The 14,004-nt window shown below is 38.4% G+C and overlaps 1 long non-coding RNA gene across 1 annotated transcript; it reads right to left on the bottom strand.

The window, feature by feature from the left end:
• Window positions 1-9,147: 9,147 nt before the first annotated feature.
• On the bottom strand, window positions 9,148-10,015 carry LOC148157783 (uncharacterized). The gene is made up of 3 exons (XR_015764330.1): window positions 9,592-10,015; window positions 9,303-9,514; window positions 9,148-9,233 (listed from the first exon to the last, which is right to left on the bottom strand). It is a non-coding gene; the product is annotated as an uncharacterized LOC148157783 (long non-coding RNA).
• Window positions 10,016-14,004: the final 3,989 nt, after the last annotated feature.

Raw genomic sequence — 14,004 nt, 5'->3', positions numbered from 1 at the left:
ACATGCTTTATCTCAGCGAAAGAATTGAAAAATTGACTATCTGTGAATTTGCAGCTTTACATTCAATTGTCAGATTTGTCAGTTGCTGGGCAGCTCCAAAATGCTGAGCAGCACTAGATCTGGCTGTATTAAACTGAAATTAGTTGATCTGCTTATGTTCCAAATGACCAGCAAGCCAGAAGCCAAAAATGCTGTATCTCAGAGAAAGAAGTCAAAAATGGACTATCTGTTAATTTGCAGCTTTACATTCAATTTTCAGCTTTGTTGTTTGCTGGACAGCTCCGAAATGCTGAGCAGCAATAGATCTGGCTGTATTAAACTGACATTAGTTGATCTGCTTATGTTCCAAATGATCAGCAAGCCAGAAGCCAAAAACGCTTTATCTCAGTGAAAGAAGTCAAAAATGGACTATCTGTGAATTTGCAGTTTTACATTCAATTCTTAGCGTTGTTAGTTGCTGGACATCTCCGAAATGCTGAGAAGCACTAGATCTGGCTGTATTAAACTGAAATTAGTTGATCTGCCTAAGTTCCAAATGATCAGCAAGCCAGAAGCCAAAAACGCTTTATCTCAGGGAAAGAAGTCAAAAATGGACTATCTGTGAATTTGCAGTTTTATATTCAATTCTTAGCGTTGTTAGTTGCTGGACATCTCCGAAATGCTGAGCAACGCTAGATCTGGCTGTATTAAACTGAAATTAGTTGATCTGATTATGTTCCAAATGATCAGCAAGCCAGAAGCCAAACACGCTTTATCTCAGCGATAGAAGTCAAAAATGGACTATCTGTGAATTTGCAGCTTTACATTCAATTCTCAGCTTTGTTAGTTGCTGGACAGCTCCGAAATGCTTAGCAGCGCTAAATCTGGCTGTATTAAACTGGAATTAGTTGATCTGCCTACGTTCCAAATGATCAGCAAGCCAGAAGCCAAAAACGCTTTATCTCAGGGAAAGAAGTCAAAAATGGACTATCTGTTAATTTGCAGCTTTACATTCAATTCTCAGCTTTGTTAGTTGCTGGACAGCTCCGAAATGCTGAGCAGCACTAGATCTGGCTGTATTAAACTGAAATTAGTTGATCTGCCTAAGTTCCAAATGATCAGCAAGCCAGAAGCCAAAAACGCTTTATCTCAGGGAAAGAAGTCAAAAATGGACTATCTGTTAATTTGCAGCTTTACATTCAATTCTCAGCTTTGTTAGTTGCTGGACAGCTCCGAAATGCTGAGCAGCACGAGATCTGGCTGTATGAAACTGACATTAGTTGATCTGCTTATGTTCCAAATGATCAGCAAGCCAGAAGCCAAAAACGCTTTATCTCAGCGAAAGAAGTCAAAAATGGACTGTCTGTGAATTTGCAGCTTTAAATTCAATTCTCAGCTTTGTTAGTTGCTGGACAGCTCCGAAATGCTGAGCAGCACTAGATCTGGCTGTATTAAACTGAAATTAATTGATCTGCCTAAGTTCCACATGATCAGCAAGCCAGAAGCCAAACACGCTTTATCTCAGCGAAAGAATTGAAAAATTGACTATCTGTGAATTTGCAGCTTTACATTCAATTGTCAGATTTATCAGTTGCTGGGCAGCTCCAAAATGCTGAGCAGCACTAGATCTGGCTGTATTAAACTGAAATTAGTTGATCTGCTTATGTTCCAAATGACCAGCAAGCCAGAAGCCAAAAACGCTTTATCTCAGTGAAAGAAGTCAACAATGGACTATCTGTGAATTTGCAGCTTTACATTCAATTTTCAGCTTTGTTGGTTGCTGGACAGCTCCGAAATGCTGAGCAGCAATAGATCTGGCTGTATTAAACTGACATTAGTTGATCTGCTTATGTTCCAAATGATCAGCAAGCCAGAAGCCAAAAATGCTGTATCTCAGAGAAAGAAGTCAAAAATGGACTATCTGTGAATTTGCAGCTTTACATTCAATTCTTAGCAGTGTTAGTTGCTGGATAGCTCCGAAATGCTGAGCAGCACGAGATCTGGCTGTATGAAACTGACATTAGTTGATCTGCTTATGTTCCAAATGATCAGCAAGCCAGAAGCCAAACACGCTTTATCTCAGCGAAAGAATTGAAAAATGGACTATCTGTGAATTTGCAGCTTTGCATTCAATTTTCAGCTTTGTTAGTTGCTGGACAGCTCCGAAATGCTGAGCAGCACTAGATCTGACTGTATTAAACTGACATTAGTTGATCTGCTTATGTTCCAAATGATCAGCAAGCCAGAAGCCAAAAACGCTTTATCTCAGCGAAAGAAGTCAAAAATGGACTATCTGTGAATTTGCAGCTTTACATTCAATTTTCAGCTTTGTTAGTTGCTGGACAGCTCCGAAATGCTGAGCAGCACTAGATCTGGCTGTATTAAACTGACATTAGTTGATCTGCTTATGTTCCAAATGATCAGCAAGCCAGAAGCCAAAAACGCTTTATCTCAGCGAAAGAAGTCAAAAATGGACTATCTGTGAATTTGCAGCTTTACATTCAATTTTCAGCTTTGTTAGTTGCTGGACAGCTCCGAAATGCTGAGCAGCACTAGATCTGGCTGTATTAAACTGACATTAGTTGATCTGCTTATGTTCCAAATGATCAGCAAGCCAGAAGCCAAAAACGCTTTATCTCAGTGAAAGAAGTCAAAAATGGACTATCTGTGAATTTGCAGCTTTACATTCAATTTTCAGCTTTGTTGGTTGCTGGACAGCTCCGAAATGCTGAGCAGCAATGGATCTGGCTGTATTAAACTGAAATTAGTTGATCTGCCTAAGTTCCAAATGATCAGCAAGCCAGAAGCCAAAAACGCTTTATCTCAGCGAAAGAAGTCAAAAATGGACTATCTGTGAATTTGCAGCTTTACATTCAATTTTCAGCTTTGTTAGTTGCTGGACAGCTCCGAAATGCTGAGCAGCACTAGATCTGGCTGTATTAAACTGAAATTAGTTGATCTGCTTATGTTCCAAATGACCAGCAAGCCAGAAGCCAAAAATGCTGTATCTCAGAGAAAGAAGTCAAAAATGGACTATCTGTGAATTTGCACCTTTACATTCAATTCTTAGCAGTGTTAGTTGCTGGACAGCTCCGAAATGCTGAGCAGCACGAGATCTGGCTGTATGAAACTGACATTAGTTGATCTGCTTATGTTCCAAATGATCAGCAAGCCAGAAGCCAAAAACGCTTTATCTCAGCGAAAGAAGTCAAAAATGGACTGTCTGTGAATTTGCAGCTTTAAATTCAATTCTCAGCTTTGTTAGTTGCTGGACAGCTCCGAAATGCTGAGCAGCACTAGATCTGGCTGTATTAAACTGAAATTAATTGATCTGCCTAAGTTCCACATGATCAGCAAGCCAGAAGCCAAACACGCTTTATCTCAGCGAAAGAATTGAAAAATTGACTATCTGTGAATTTGCAGCTTTACATTCAATTGTCAGATTTATCAGTTGCTGGGCAGCTCCAAAATGCTGAGCAGCACTAGATCTGGCTGTATTAAACTGAAATTAGTTGATCTGCTTATGTTCCAAATGACCAGCAAGCCAGAAGCCAAAAACGCTTTATCTCAGTGAAAGAAGTCAACAATGGACTATCTGTGAATTTGCAGCTTTACATTCAATTTTCAGCTTTGTTGGTTGCTGGACAGCTCCGAAATGCTGAGCAGCAATAGATCTGGCTGTATTAAACTGACATTAGTTGATCTGCTTATGTTCCAAATGATCAGCAAGCCAGAAGCCAAAAATGCTGTATCTCAGAGAAAGAAGTCAAAAATGGACTATCTGTGAATTTGCAGCTTTACATTCAATTCTTAGCAGTGTTAGTTGCTGGACAGCTCCGAAATGCTGAGCAGCACGAGATCTGGCTGTATGAAACTGACATTAGTTGATCTGCTTATGTTCCAAATGATCAGCAAGCCAGAAGCCAAACACGCTTTATCTCAGCGAAAGAATTGAAAAATGGACTATCTGTGAATTTGCAGCTTTGCATTCAATTTTCAGCTTTGTTAGTTGCTGGACAGCTCCGAAATGCTGAGCAGCACTAGATCTGGCTGTATTAAACTGACATTAGTTGATCTGCTTATGTTCCAAATGATCAGCAAGCCAGAAGCCAAAAACGCTTTATCTCAGCGAAAGAAGTCAAAAATGGACTATCTGTGAATTTGCAGCTTTACATTCAATTTTCAGCTTTGTTAGTTGCTGGACAGCTCCGAAATGCTGAGCAGCACTAGATCTGGCTGTATTAAACTGACATTAGTTGATCTGCTTATGTTCCAAATGATCAGCAAGCCAGAAGCCAAAAACGCTTTATCTCAGTGAAAGAAGTCAAAAATGGACTATCTGTGAATTTGCAGCTTTACATTCAATTTTCAGCTTTGTTGGTTGCTGGACAGCTCCGAAATGCTGAGCAGCAATGGATCTGGCTGTATTAAACTGAAATTAGTTGATCTGCCTAAGTTCCAAATGATCAGCAAGCCAGAAGCCAAAAACGCTTTATCTCAGCGAAAGAAGTCAAAAATGGACTATCTGTGAATTTGCAGCTTTACATTCAATTTTCAGCTTTGTTAGTTGCTGGACAGCTCCGAAATGCTGAGCAGCACTAGATCTGGCTGTATTAAACTGACATTAGTTGATCTGCTTATGTTCCAAATGATCAGCAAGCCAGAAGCCAAAAACGCTTTATCTCAGTGAAAGAAGTCAAAAATGGACTATCTGTGAATTTGCAGCTTTACATTCAATTTTCAGCTTTGTTGGTTGCTGGACAGCTCCGAAATGCTGAGCAGCAATGGATCTGGCTGTATTAAACTGAAATTAGTTGATCTGCCTACGTTCCAAATGATCAGCAAGCCAGAAGCCAAAAACGCTTTATCTCAGGGAAAGAAGTCAAAAATGGACTATCTGTTAATTTGCAGCTTTACATTCAATTCTCAGCTTTGTTAGTTGCTGGACAGCTCCGAAATGCTGAGCAGCGCTAGATCTGGCTGTATTAAACTGAAATTAGTTGATCTGCCTAAGTTCCAAATGATCAGCAAGCCAGAAGCCAAAAACGCTTTATCTCAGGGAAAGAAGACAAAAATGGACTATCTGTTAATTTGCAGCTTTACATTCAATTCTCAGCTTTGTTAGTTGTTGGACAGCTCCGAAATGCTGAGCAGCACTAGATCTGGCTGTATTAAACTGAAATTAGTTGATCTGCTTATGTTCCAAATGACCAGCAAGCCAGAAGCCAAAAACGCTTTATCTCAGTGAAAGAAGTCAAAAATGGACTATCTGTGAATTTGCAGCTTTACATTCAATTTTCAGCTTTGTTGGTTGCTGGACAGCTCCGAAATGCTGAGCAGCAATAGATCTGGCTGTATTAAACTGACATTAGTTGATCTGCTTATGTTCCAAATGATCAGCAAGCCAGAAGCCAAACACGCTTTATCTCAGCGAAAGAATTGAAAAATGGACTATCTGTGAATTTGCAGCTTTGCATTCAATTTTCAGCTTTGTTAGTTGCTGGACAGCTCCGAAATGCTGAGCAGCACTAGATCTGGCTGTATTAAACTGAAATTAGTTGATCTGCCTAAGTTCCAAATGATCAGCAAGCCAGAAGCCAAAAACGCTTTATCTCAGGGAAAGAAGTCAAAAATGGACTATCTGTTAATTTGCAGCTTTACATTCAATTCTCAGCTTTGTTAGTTGCTGGACAGCTCCGAAATGCTGAGCAACGCTAGATCTGGCTGTATTAAACTGAAATTAGTTGATCTGATTATGTTCCAAATGATCAGCAAGCCAGAAGCCAAAAACGCTTTATCTCAGTGAAAGAAGTCAAAAATGGACTATCTGTGAATTTGCAGCTTTACATTCAATTTTTAGCGTTGTTAGTTGCTGGACATCTCCGAAATGCTGAACCACGCTAGATCTGGCTGGATTAAACTGAAATTAGTTGATCTGATTATGTTCCAAATGATCAGCAAGCCAGAAGCCAAAAACGCTTTATCTCAGCGAAAGAAGTCAAAAATGGACTGTCTGTGAATTTGCAGCTTTAAATTCAATTCTCAGCTTTGTTAGTTGCTGGACAGCTCCGAAATGCTGAGCAGCACTAGATCTGGCTGTATTAAACTGAAATTAATTGATCTGCCTAAGTTCCAAATGATCAGCAAGCCAGAAGCCAAAAACGCTTTATCTCAGCGAAAGAAGTCAAAAATGGACTATCTGTTAATTTGCAGCTTTACATTCAATTTTCAGCTTTGTTGTTTGCTGGACAGCTCCGAAATGCTGAGCAGCAATAGATCTGGCTGTATTAAACTGACATTAGTTGATCTGCTTATGTTCCAAATGATCAGCAAGCCAGAAGCCAAAAACGCTTTATCTCAGTGAAAGAAGTCAAAAATGGACTATCTGTGAATTTGCAGTTTTACATTCAATTCTTAGCGTTGTTAGTTGCTGGACATCTCCGAAATGCTGAGAAGCACTAGATCTGGCTGTATTAAACTGAAATTAGTTGATCTGCCTAAGTTCCAAATGATCAGCAAGCCAGAAGCCAAAAACGCTTTATCTCAGGGAAAGAAGTCAAAAATGGACTATCTGTGAATTTGCAGTTTTATATTCAATTCTTAGCGTTGTTAGTTGCTGGACATCTCCGAAATGCTGAGCAACGCTAGATCTGGCTGTATTAAACTGAAATTAGTTGATCTGATTATGTTCCAAATGATCAGCAAGCCAGAAGCCAAACACGCTTTATCTCAGCGATAGAAGTCAAAAATGGACTATCTGTGAATTTGCAGCTTTACATTCAATTCTCAGCTTTGTTAGTTGCTGGACAGCTCCGAAATGCTTAGCAGCGCTAAATCTGGCTGTATTAAACTGGAATTAGTTGATCTGCCTACGTTCCAAATGATCAGCAAGCCAGAAGCCAAAAACGCTTTATCTCAGGGAAAGAAGTCAAAAATGGACTATCTGTTAATTTGCAGCTTTACATTCAATTCTCAGCTTTGTTAGTTGCTGGACAGCTCCGAAATGCTGAGCAGCACTAGATCTGGCTGTATTAAACTGAAATTAGTTGATCTGCCTAAGTTCCACATGATCAGCAAGCCAGAAGCCAAACACGCTTTATCTCAGCGAAAGAATTGAAAAATTGACTATCTGTGAATTTGCAGCTTTACATTCAATTGTCAGATTTGTCAGTTGCTGGGCAGCTCCAAAATGCTGAGCAGCACTAGATCTGGCTGTATTAAACTGACATTAGTTGATCTGCTTATCTTCCAAATGATCAGCAAGCCAGAAGCCAAAAACGCTTTATCTCAGAGAAAGAAGTCAAAAATGGACTATCTGTGAATTTGCAGCTTTACATTCAATTCTCAGCAGTGTTAGTTGCTGGACAGCTCCGAAATGCTGAGCAGCACTAGATCTGGCTGTATGAAACTGAAATTAGTTGATCTGCCTAAGTTCCAAATGATCAGCAAGCCAGAAGCCAAAAACGCTTTATCTCAGCGAAAGAAGTCAAAAATGGACTATCTGTGAATTTGCAGCTTTACATTCAATTTTCAGCTTTGTTGGTTGCTGGACAGCTCCGAAATGCTGAGCAGCACTAGATCTGGCTGTATTAAACTGAAATTAGTTGATCTGCTTATGTTCCTATTCATCAGCAGGTCAGAAGCCAAAAACGCTTTATCTCAGCGAAAGAAGTCAAAAATGGACTATCTGTGAATTTGCAGCTTTACATTCAATTGTCAGCTTTGTTAGTTGCTGGACAGCTCCGAAAAGCTGAGCAGCACTAGATCTGGCTGTATTAAACTGAAATTAGTTGATCTGCTTATGTTCCAAATGATCAGCAAGCCAGAAGCCAAACATGCTTTATCTCAGTGAAAGAATTGAAAAATGGACTATCTGTGAATTTGCAGCTTTACATTCAATATTCAGCTTTGTTAGTTGCTGGACAGCTCCGAAATGCTGAGCAGCACTAGATCTGGCTGTATGAAACTGAAATTAGTTGATCTGCTTATGTTCCAAATGATCAGCAAGCCAGAAGCCAAAAACGCTTTATCTCAGCGAAAGAAATCAAAAATGGACTAGAAGTTAATCTGCTGAGAAGCAGTATATCTGGCTGTTTCAAACTTGAATCAGGGTTAAATCTTATGTTTCAAGAGATCAGCAGGCACTAAGCCAAAAAAGCTTCATCTCAGTGATACAAGACTGACTGGACTGTGAATACTCAGGTCTACATTAAATTTTCAGCCTTACTAGATGTTCGACAGCTACGAAATACTGATAAGTAACAGATCCAGCGGTTTGAATCTGGCACCAGGTCCTGATCTTATCTTCCATTGGAGAGCAGCAGGCTGGAGGCCAAAAACGCTTTTTTCTCAGCGAAAGAAGTGTAAAATGGACTATGAATTCACAGCTCTACATTCAATTTTGAGGCTTGTTAGATGTTGGCCAGCACTGAAATGATAAACAGATATGGCTGTTTGAAATTGGAACCAGGTCTACATCATATGTTTCATGAGATCAGAATCCCCGAGGCCAAAAAAGTTTTATCTCAACAGAAGAAGTGAAAAATGGACAATCTGTGAATTCACAGCTATACCTTCAATTTTCAGCCTTATTGGAGGTTGAGCAGTTCTGAAATGCTGAGAAGCAACTGATATGGCAGTTTGAAATTTGAACCAGGTCCAAATGTTATGTTTCATTAGAGCAGGCGAGAAGTCAAAAAAGCCTTATCTCAGCGAAAGCCAAAAATCCACAGTTCTACATTCAATTTTCAGTCTTATTAGATAATCGACATTTCCAAAATGATGAGAAGCAACAGATTTGGCTGTTTGAAACTGGATCCAGGTCTAAATCTAATGTTTCATGTTTAAGATAAGTGTCACAAATCTGTGCAGGAGCCATCTGAGTTGTGGAGCTGCAGGAAGAACTCTGCGCTGTGACACCAAATGCAGAGCCATAACGCACAACCTGGAGGCTGGTCTAAAATTCTATTTATAGTTTTCCAGACAATACTGGAACACACAAAAACATTCACAAATTAAAGGGTTTTTTTGCACTGTTGTAGCCATTAAGCAATCTCCCCTTCAGTTTAACCTTATAAGTGGAGACACTTTGTTGATGTTACCATTATAAAATTGTCATGTTGGGGTCTAACTTTCTAACCCACATGCAGATCAACTCCAGAGACCGAGAATGATTAAAGTGATTTATTACAACAAAAATGGCGAAGAAACACAGGTAAACGATCCAGGTGCGTTTGGACTGGAACTCAGGTCAACTATGAGAGAAAACAGACGGTAAGTTTGAGGTCGTGGGAAATTGGAGATGGCGCTGGTGGCGAGCTTACCTCCAATCGGGAGGAAAAAGGACTGGGGGGAAATCTTGTGGAATCCGGAGTTTGTTTGAGGTTCGGAGGATTGCGGGCTGCGGCGGCGTTGGAGGACGGACAGGTAAGTCTGGGAGCTTGAACTGTTTCTGCTCGGAGGGAGGCTGCCGATTTGTAGGTCCAGACGATCTTTGGCAGAAACTGCTTTCTCCAGCACGTCACAGGACAACCAGCTGTAAAAAGTCAGAGACACAAGAGGGTCAGAATTCTGGAAGAGACCAGGAAGAATTGACCTGAGGTAAACCTGTACCATAACTGGCTAACAATCTGGCACGAAAGTCTTCTTCTTCTTCTTTTTGTTTTATGGCGGTTGGCAAACAACTTTCAGGTGCATTACCGCCACCTTCTGGACTGGAGCATGAACCAGATGTCTAATCCCTATAGTCTCCCTATTAGACCTGTTTTTCTAAGAAACCTAAACACGGAATTAAAAACCACATCTCCAGATGATTTTTGTAGCAGATCTCTAATATTTAATTTAACTTTATTCCTATTTAACTCTTCTACTAATTCCTCTCTTTCTAGATTATATTTATTACATTCCATAAAAATATGTATAACTGTTTCCAGCTTCCACAAAAATTACATAACCCCATATTATGTTTATTTATTATTTTCAAAGTGCTATTTAACCCTACATGTCCAAATCTTAACCTAGATATAATATCTTCCTCTCGTTTATTCCCATTTTCTTTTCTACTCTCCCCCACTTTTTTTAATATTATAATAAAACCTTGCTTTCTTTTCACCCTCCCATTGTTCCTGCCACTTCTTCTTGTAATATATTTTACTTATACTCCTTATCTCATTTTTACTATACTTAACTTCCAATTCAATTTCATTTCTCTTACTCGCACTCTTTGCAAATGTATCTGCTAATTCATTTCCAACTATTCCGGTATGAGCCGGAATCCAAATAAATTTAACAGTAGATCCATTTTTTCCCATTTTATGTATTGATTTATTTATATCTATCAGAATGTCTTGTCTTGCTTCCGACTCTTGTTCCATAATACTTATTAATGCACTACTTGAATCAGAACAAATTAACACTTTCTTTTCGCTTAATTTTTCACTCCATTTTAACGCCATTGAAATAGCCAGTAACTCTCCTGTGTATACATTCAAACTATCCGTTAACCTTTTATTTTCCAAAATGTTTAAATCTGGAATTATAAATGCTATTCCTACTCTATCATTTATCATTTTTGATGCATCTGTGTATATTTGTAAGTATTCTCCATATACCCTTCTTATGTATCTTTCCACCTCTCCTTCTACCGTTTGTTTTCCTTCTTCCAACAATGTTAAATCAACTTTCATCTCTTTTTGTATCCAAGGCGGATTACATGAAAAATCCACCACCGGGCTAATTAAACATTGATTTAATCCTATTTCCTTTATTTCCTTATTTATTAGCCATCCAAAACTATTTACATTTACATTCTTAACACTTTCTTGGCATGGTTGTAATATATTATTTATAGGATAATTTCTTTTATGCCCTTTTACGTTTGCCCAAAACCCTACTCCTAATTGTTTCCTTCTTAACTCCAATGGCATTTCCCCCATTTCTACCTGTAGTGCTGACACTGGTGTCGTCTTCATTGCCCCACAGCAAATTCTTAACACTTGATACTGTATTTTATCTATCTCTTTTAATAAGTTACTTGAGGCAGAATTATATACCACACATCCATAATCTATTACCGATCTAATAAGTCCAATATATAATATTTTCAAAGTTTTCCTACCTGCTCCCCATTCTTTGCCTCTTAAACACTTCATGATATTTAATATTTTTTTACTTCTCTCTATTATTTTACTAATATGTATTTTCCATGTAAGCGTTTTATCGAACCATAAACCTAAATGGCACGAAAGTGTCGGCAGCCTCCTCTAGTTATACAGCTCCTGATGGCAGAATGGTTTCAGGTGCGTACGTCTGCAGACGCCCTCAGGTGGAACAAAGCCTCCAGCGCCCTCTGGTGGATGAAACAGCTCCAGATCCCAACAAAAATAACTTGCAATTTAAGTATTGACAAAGATCAATGTAATTTTCACAGGCAGCATAGTGTTGTTGTCAGCAGCAGCTGCTGAAAGTAACTAAAAAAATTACTTTTAATGTACCTTAGTTACTTTCCAAATCAAGTAATCAGTAATCTAACTATGTTACTTTTTCGAGGAGTAATCAGTAATCCGATTAAAGTTACTTTTTCAAAGTAACTATGCCATCACTGGTTATAATGCTTTACTTTGAATTAATATCAATATTGATTGAGACACTTTTCTTTTCTGTGGGAGTTGAAAGCTTTAATGTCTTTAAGATATGTTTATAGCAGATTTAATAGAAAATTATATTATGACCAAATAGCACTGAGAACTACCAGTACAACTAAAGGCACTATTTTCTGATCCCATCAGAATTATGGGTAACTCGCATTGTTTCTTTGGGAAATAAAAATGTTAAAGTGGACAGGACAGAATATTACTACCACCAGTTTCCTTTCAAATAGCAACAACTCAATGAGTTGAAAAGGTCAGGTGCTACTGCTAAGATGTAAAGCTCCACATGTTTAAATCTGTCAGCCTGGCTAAAAGGCTGTCATGTCTAGGTTCTTATTTAATGATTAAAATAACCAAGTCATGCTTTGTAAAGTGTTTCTGTTTGCTGTGTGAATCAAATGGAGGAAAATCAACTCAGCCCATCAAACTTTGACAATAAGTTTATAACTGAACTTAAAGAAATATGTAGGATGTGATACAGAATAAAACATAACATGTTTTAATCATTTTAAACATTTTAATTTTAATGAAAACACACAAAAACATGTCAAAACAATTTTTCAAGGCTTTTACAAAAACTAATTGAAAAACAACACAACAAAACAAAATGTTGAAAAAGCAAAGCCCTGAAATCAGGGACTGAACTCATTCTAGACTGAAGAAGGGGAGAAAAACTATGTCACATAAGAAAAACATTTGAAGAATTTATTGGAAATGATATTCCCTAAATCACAAAGGCTCTCTGTAAAATGTAACCCCCACCCCATTACATAGCAATAAGAATGTTAGTTAAGAGGTTTGGTGGAACCACTGAGAAAATGTATGCTGACTTGTGTCTATGCTGACTTCTACTGTTGCCAATATATGTTGGCAACAGTAGAAACCATGTGAAGGGGTTCCACTGAGCAATCTTTGCAACAGAAACACTTTCTACTAAGGTTTATATATGTTAAACCTGCTTCCCCTTACAGAAAATAGAAGTCTTACATAATTTTATGTCTAAACTCAAAAACATACCTGGAACGTTGCTTTGATTATTTCATGCATGTTTGAGGAATCCTTGAATCTCCTGTGACAATTATTCAGGAGTGCTTGCACCCCACAGAGCACCCCTCCCCTGCGACTCACCCACAATGCTCCACCAGGGGCTTTTAGCAAACACCTGGTGGAACTGTGTGTCTGCTGAGCTCATCATACGAACAACACTTCTAAGAATGGTTGTCAACAGCATAATAGAGGAGCTATGTTGTGATGATATACTAAAGGCAGAGTGTCAAAAAGAGCAGGAGCTTCTCAAATAGATATCAAGGCATCAAATGGTCAATTTTCTTTTAAGTCATGTTTGATATACAGCATTGTCATAACTGAAGGTAACTTGATTGTGCTATAAAAAGAAACTATGAATCTGAAAAATGCTTAGTATTGCTCCTGTAAAAACAGCCAGGACAGATAAAAAGCCAGGTAATGCCTTTTCCAGGTGATAACAGCCAGCGCAAACAATGACTGGGACTGGAACAGTGTTTATTGGTGTTTGTAGGGCCATTACCAATGGACTACTAACAAAAAGACTGGGCTGTTTTTGACATTGTCTTAGTCCTCCAGTGGCTTAGGACAAACGGAACATTTTTACTCTATTTCTTCTTCAGCTCATCTACAATTTGCATTATTTGCTCTTACTTGAACTATTAACTTTTTTTGTCAGTTATTTTTCATTCCATTGAAGCTTCACCTGGTATTTCATTCCAATTGCCTGTAATTCCTTCCTGGAAGACTGCATCTACTGAGATAATGCTCAAATTAACTAATTGTTCTCCCTCGCCTGCTATTATCTTTTTACTTTTATGAGCATCAAAAACAATCGTACATCCGTTCATGTGTTTTTTGTGCTTCTGCTTTGTCTTGTTAAACCCCTAGTCGGTCATGGTAGTTGGGTACTTGTGTTTAGCCCATTTGTGGTTCTGCTAGGGGTTTTTCTTCTCCAGTCGGTACATGCATGCTACATATGAGACTTAGAGACAATACAAGCGATTGTCTCTACATGTTCATCCAAGAGGAATGAATACTACCAGTTAACGACTCAATACAATCTGATGGGTTTTCTTAGAAAGAAGCTTTTTAATCTACTTTGAAAAATGTATTGAGCATACTGTACTGTACTAGGACCAATTGAAATTATTTTCTTGTGAAGTGCCTTGAGATGACATATGTTGTAAATTGGTGGGTAACACTTTATTTGAAGAGGGGTGAATAAGACTGTCATGACACAGTCATAAACATGACATAACACATGTCATGAACATGAATAAGCTTTCGTGAATATTTATGTCTGTTGTCATAAAGTGTCATTCGGTAAATTATGACACTTTTAATACAAAGT

This window comes from Poecilia mexicana, unplaced genomic scaffold (genome assembly GCF_051168715.1).
Source record: "Poecilia mexicana isolate PSO_F unplaced genomic scaffold, ASM5116871v1 scaffold_9, whole genome shotgun sequence".
Lineage (NCBI taxonomy): Eukaryota > Metazoa > Chordata > Actinopteri > Cyprinodontiformes > Poeciliidae > Poecilia > Poecilia mexicana.
The sequence above is the reverse complement of the archived record's forward strand: the minus strand, read 5'-3'. Positions and strand labels throughout refer to the sequence as shown.